This window comes from Diaphorina citri, unplaced genomic scaffold, assembly GCF_000475195.1.
Source record: "Diaphorina citri unplaced genomic scaffold, Diaci psyllid genome assembly version 1.1 scaffold3841, whole genome shotgun sequence".
NCBI classification, from domain to species: domain Eukaryota; kingdom Metazoa; phylum Arthropoda; class Insecta; order Hemiptera; family Psyllidae; genus Diaphorina; species Diaphorina citri.
Genome location: NW_007381241.1, coordinates 1 through 6,252, shown reverse-complemented (window position 1 = coordinate 6,252; position 6,252 = coordinate 1). Strand labels below are relative to the sequence as shown.

The 6,252-nt window shown below is 37.7% G+C and overlaps 3 non-coding genes across 3 annotated transcripts; 2 read left to right on the top strand and 1 right to left on the bottom strand.

Moving 5' to 3' along the window:
* Window positions 1–2,850: 2,850 nt before the first annotated feature.
* Trnaq-uug lies at window positions 2,851–2,922 on the top strand. Its single transcript has one exon. It is a non-coding gene; the product is annotated as a tRNA-Gln (tRNA).
* A 2,403-nt stretch (window positions 2,923–5,325) lies between these two features.
* Window positions 5,326–5,397, top strand: Trnaq-uug. Its single transcript has one exon. It is a non-coding gene; the product is annotated as a tRNA-Gln (tRNA).
* Window positions 5,398–5,988: 591 nt separating this feature from the next.
* Window positions 5,989–6,060, bottom strand: Trnaq-cug. Its single transcript has one exon. It is a non-coding gene; the product is annotated as a tRNA-Gln (tRNA).
* Between the last annotated feature and the right edge of the window lie 192 nt (window positions 6,061–6,252).

Genomic DNA, 6,252 nt, shown 5'->3' with positions numbered 1-6,252 from the left:
TAAAGAGGTGGTCGTTCTTTTTTTTAAAGAGGTTTGACAGAGGGAACTGTAACTGCTATGGTCTTATCGTCCCGAAATCGAAGAGAGAAGGAAGACAGGATAGAAGAAAGCCAGCCGTTCCGAGAACGAACATTATCCCATCAGGATAAAATCCGGCCCGGGCGGTAATCGACCCCTCAGCCGACCTAACTAAAATGAATGCAAGGTAACACTCAAGTAAAGGTTTCCTAAAAAGAAATTGAAAATGGAAAGCAACACGCACGCACGGAATGTTTGGAAAATTGGGTCACCGAAAACTAAAACTGAAAAATACCGGTTTCATCTTGCTTTTCATCAAACGACCCAAGCGAATTTCAAGTTTTATCTAAACGATTTTCTCTACACCAGATTCGATTTTGATGAAAAAGTTGGTTAGCTATTTCAATGATTTGTTTCCGGAGGTCGTCTAAAGAGGTGGTCGTTCTTTTTTTTAAAGAGGTTTGACAGAGGGAACTGTAACTGCTATGGTCTTATCGTCCCGAAATCGAAGAGAGGAGGAAGACAGGATATGAGAAAGCCAGCCGTTCCGAGAACGAACATTATCCCATCAGGATAAAATCCGCCCCGGGCGGAAATCGAACCCGCGGCCTAGCGCTTACAAGGCAGACGTACTACCAACTAAGCTAACTAGGCTGGCGGTGGTCGTTCTTGAATTGAAGTTTAATCGAAAGCTAGGGGTTTATACCTATTAACCTAAAATAAGTACCTATGTACCTACCTAACTAATTTTAGGTCCAACCTAGGTTTCATGCTGTTTTTGTAAACAGGTAGGTATGTAGGTAGGTTGTACCTACCTAGTTATTTTGGAATGGGAAAAATCAGAAAAGTAATTGGAGGCAAGGCCGTCCTTTAATTTCATTACAAGATTTTCACCAGGAAATGGTTTCTCCAAAAACTAATCCCAAAGGCCAGGAAAAGCCTTTGACAAGATAGAGTGTACGAGTGTACCTCAAGGCATGTGATGTGTTCCAATCTACTCGATATTCGGAAAAGGAAGAACTCTCTTTCTTTACATCTTAACAACCTTGAAACATTTGAGTATTGGAGGTGTGAAACATAACCTTGGGTTTTAAAGGTTAATTAACGGGAAAATGCCAGAATTTATTCATACTTCGTCTAGTTTAGTGTTACTGGTGGAGATGTCAAATCTCCTGAAATATAAATTAGTGGAGATGCCAAAATTACTCGAATTTGCGGAAACATCATCCAAAATTAGAGTTAACAAAATTAGATAATTATAGTAAAGTTGATTTAAAGGCTGGCGGTGGTCGTTCTTGAATTGAAGTTTAATCGAAAGCTAGGGGTTTATACCTATTAACCTAAAATAAGTACCTATGTACCTAACTAATTTTAGGTCCAACCTAGGTTTCATGCTGTTTTTGTAAATAGGTAGGTATGTAGGTAGGTTGTACCTACCTAGTTATTTTTGAATGGGAAAAATCAGAAGTGGAGGCAAGGCTGTCCTTTAATTTCATTACAAGATTTTCACAAGGAAATGGTTTCTCCAAAAACTAATCCCAAAGGCCAGGAAAAGCCTTTGACAAGATAGAGTGTACCTCAAGGCATGTGATGTGTTCCAATCTACCTACTCGATATTCGGAAAAGGAAGAACTCTCTTTCTTTACATCTTAACAACTTTGAAACATTTGAGTAGGTATTGGAGGTGTGAAACATAACCTTGGGTTTTAAAGGTTAAATAACGGGAAAAATGCCAGAATTTATTCATACTTCCTCTAGTTTAGTGTTACTGGTGGAGATGTCAAAGCTCCTGAAATAATCATAAATTAGTGGAGATGCCAAAATTACTCGAATTTGCGGAAACATCATCTCTAACTGAAATAGATTCTAGGTAATTAGAGTGGACTCTAATTTTGGCATAGTGTTATCTTCCATTATCCGGATGAATTTCAAGTTCAAAACTCTCTTGTCTAGGATGAAAAAATAAAAGATGTTTTACGTAACCTTGTCAAATATCCATGCAAAATGATAGCAAAAACAAACAATATCAAATTATCAATCTGACAATAAATTTAAAAGGCTAACTAGGCAGCTTTCAAGGTTGATTTAAAAAGGACATTAATTACCTAACACCTACCTTTTATTTTTATTATTGCACTTGAAATTTTGGGAAAAATTATAGAAAGTAAAAACTTCAAACGATTTTTTCAAGTTGTAAAAATTGGAAGGTGTCACCGAATCGTAAAAACTGAAAATTCTACCGAGAGCGTAATGCGAGGAAAAACCTGATGCATGGAAATTGGAAAATATTCTGCATAGGGGTGGAAAACTCAAAGTCCATTGGGCGCAAGTCCGCTTCAAACATGATGCTGAGGGGCGCGGATTTTTTTTTTTTTACTTATTTTTTTTCGTTAGGCATGAAAACTTTGAGCTATCATTGAGCAATGAAAAAAAAAAGTCCTAGAAGTCTGAATTTTCTTAATATTTTTATTGTAGGTGCAGGTACTGAATGATCTATTACCTAAATTGAAAAATACACGAGAAATAAAAAATACTCTTACGTATCTACCTAACTCGTGTTCAAAATGAAAAACTTCCCTTTTTTGGATGAAAATTTTAAATCAAACCAAAACCAAGGTAGATTTAGGAAGTTCATCTTAGGTACCTACCTAGGTAGGTATGTAAATTAGAGGCTGTTGAAATGTAGGTAGTCCGATCACATTGTACAAATCTTTCGCAGTGAAACTTTTCGCGTTTTCGCTCTAATAAGACTAGCAAGAAAACGTAAACAAAACGCTCGACAAAAAGTAGCTGAGTTTTACATATAACTATTTCTTCCCCTCTTCTCACGAAGGTCCCATGGTGTAATGGTTAGCACTCTGGACTTTGAATCCAGCGATCCGAGTTCAAATCTCGGTGGGACCTATCTTTTTGTATAACCAGGTTTCTTTTTCTAATCGTGGAAAATGATTTTTTTTTTTAATGTGTACGCAGCAGTGACCACAGACCCTTTAAAGACCATCATATATCAACCCCTGCCAAGACCTTTGCAACGGAGCTTGGAATGTCCACAACAGAGCTTGGAATCTCCCACTTATTTAGATACATTTTCTGTCCAGATTTTTGCTTAAGCAAAAGTTAAATTCAGACTGAGAAGTCTGTATTTTCTCCCTTTCTCTCAACTTACCATCAATATATTGGTAGAGCTCATCATCTATGTGTGGAAACTCCTCCTTGATCAGCTCTCCACAATCTGCCATGACAAATCTTTCCTTCTTTTGTCAAATCTATCAATATTGGTCACTCACTATTCATGCCCTCAAGGTACAGACTGGAATGAGTGATCTTGCTCTAAGAATTGGAACACTAGTATAGTATGAAAAACTTCAGAGTGTCCAATAAAGAACTGCAGAAGTCCCTAATTAATGTTTTATTGGACAAAATGGTAAGAACCTAATTAATAATTTAATTTGAATTGAATTAAATGAGGTAGGCCCATCATTTAGTACCCATTTTGTTCCATCAAACCCACTTTGTCCCATAATTTGTACCAGCACCGTTATCTCACAATGAGGTAGTTTCAGTGTTTGAGATATTAGATTCGTTGGAAAGATGAAGAAAAATCATTAGACACGTGTTTATAAATGTAGGAGAGATACTCTTGGTGATTATTCATTGGAGATTATGGTGCCGTTTCGGGTGTCGATGTGCTCAGGGATTTCCGGTTATAACTAGAACATGGAGCAGACAATCGAGTGACGGGGGGAGACAGAGATTCAATTTTTATAAATGTAGGAGAGATACTCTTGGTGATTATTCATTGGAGATTATGGTTCCGTTTCGGGTATCGATGTGCTCCGTAACCCAGGGATTTCCGGATAAAACTAGAACATGAAGCAGAGAAAGATTAATTAATCAGTAGGAGGGAATTTCAATGTTAAACATAAATGCTCGTCACAAATGTCGTTCCCCGCTAAATATACTACGCTGAATTTTTCTGACATGAGGGACACCTGTAAGAAGGGTAATATTGTGATGTTGGAAAGAGGCGTCAACTGCTGACCTGAAAGGTCTTGTAGTTATTAGCTACATGTGAGTGAAAGTATTGCGGAAGAGATGTAATATACTTGTAAGATAGTTAGACTTTTTTCGAATCAGGCGCTTTTATAGTAAGACTTGAAACTACAAAAGATTAAATTATTATCTTTTCGGAATTTGCCCTAGCGATTATCACGCTCTGGGGCTAGTTCTTCTTAGTTTAACCTCGTAGGGTCTGAACCGATTGAAGACTTGAAGAGTAAATATCTGTAATCCGTTCGAGTTTCTGTTAGATATATTTTGGAGGAGATGTAAAAAATGCAAACTTTGGACTCGAACCACCAACCTCCAGATTCAAAGTCCACCCTTCTGAGCACTGCACCACTGAGGTTGGTTCGTGAGCAATGGGGTTCATTCCGAGGTGCGATTATTGCTAGTTGAAAAGTAATACTTAATTAACATGGTAAATAGAGCATTGTATAGTACTTGACATGGTATCCCGTTTTCATAGTTAATTAGATTTGTTCTTCTTCTTTCACTCTACCTTTTCCCAATTCTAATTTAAGGACCTCATTTCTTTCATAACTCACCCGTAAACTTAACCTTGTCTATCGAGCACAAACTGCCGACAGTCATCCGCCTCGAATGCAGCGAGAGACTGCTATTCTTTCGGGTCACATATTTGGTCTGCTGCGAGCAATGAAAAGCCTAGTCTTAGAAGTCTGAATTTTCTTAATATTTTCATTGTAGGTGCAGGTACTGAATGATCTAGGTATTCTAGGTATTACCTATTTATCGAATAAATAGGTAGGTAGGTACATACCTAAATTGAAAAATACACGAGAAATAAATACTCTTACGTATCTACCTAATAGGTATAGTATATAGGGTACTCGTGTTCAAAATGAAAAACTTCCCTTTTTTGAATGAAAATTTTAAATCAAACCGAAACCAAGGTAGGTAGATTTAGGAAGTTCATCTTAGGTAGGTACCTTCTAGGTATCTATGTAAATTGGAGGTTGTTGAAATGTAGGTAGTCCGACCATATTTTACCAATCTTTCGCAGTGAAACTTTTCGCGTTTTCGCTCTAATAAGACTAGCAAGAAAACGAAAACAAAACGCTCGACAAAAAGCAGCTGAGTTTTACATACTTTGACTTCAAATTTGGCTTTTTCAAGACATTTTGCATAGGAATACATCAAAATATCGACATGTTTGAGTAAATGAAACTACCCCACAAAAAGCAGCTGAGTTTTACATACAACTATTTCTTCCCCTCTTCTCACGAAGGTCCCATGGTGTAATGGTTAGCACTCTGGACTTTGAATCCAGCGATCCGAGTTCAAATCTCGGTGGGACCTATCTTTTTGTATGACCAGGTTTCTTTTTCTAATCGTGGATAATGAAATGAAGTGAAGAAAACATTTTTTTTGCCAGCTTAGTTAGCTTAGACTGCTTAGAGGGTGGCGCGTCTGCCTAGTTAGCTCTAGGCTGCGGGTTCAATTCCCGCCCGGGGCAGCTTAGAGGGGGGCGCGTCTGCCGAGTTAGCTCTAGGCTGCGGGTTCGATTCCCGCCCGGGGCGGACTACCATAAACAGGTAAGGTTCGTTCTTCGAACGGCTGGTTTTCCATTATGCTATTCACCTGCTCTCTTTGCTTTTGGGACGATAAGACTTTAGCAATTAGAGTTCCCTTTATCAAATCCCAATGGATCACTGAAGTTAAGCTACGTTGAGCGTGGTTAGTTTCCAAATGGGTGATTATCTGTGTTTGTGTTCAATCTCGTGGTTTGATTGAATAATCCTCAAAACAAGTTCAAAATCATGGTCGCCAACGTTCTCAGAACACGTCTACAAGAAGAAGGTGAATAAAATAAAATTCCTTGAAAATAAAAGAAAACCCAGAAAAACGTCAAATACGGTCATCTAAATTTTTTGCTATTGATAAAAAGATAGGTCCCACCGAGATTTGAACTCGGATCGCTGGATTCAGAGTCCAGAGTGCTAACCATTACACCATGGGACCTTCGGTGCTGTCGAAGGGAGAATTAGAAATATTTAAAGCTATGATTATGTAATCCTTTTTGTTAATCATGGCCGCTTTCATGTCTTTCAACACGGCTCTTCAATAACTCATCTCTTTTTTGTTTAAAAATAATTCGGATCATTTAAATTTCTTTTTAAAATTAAATTTCTAGTTCATTAATTTGAAAATCTT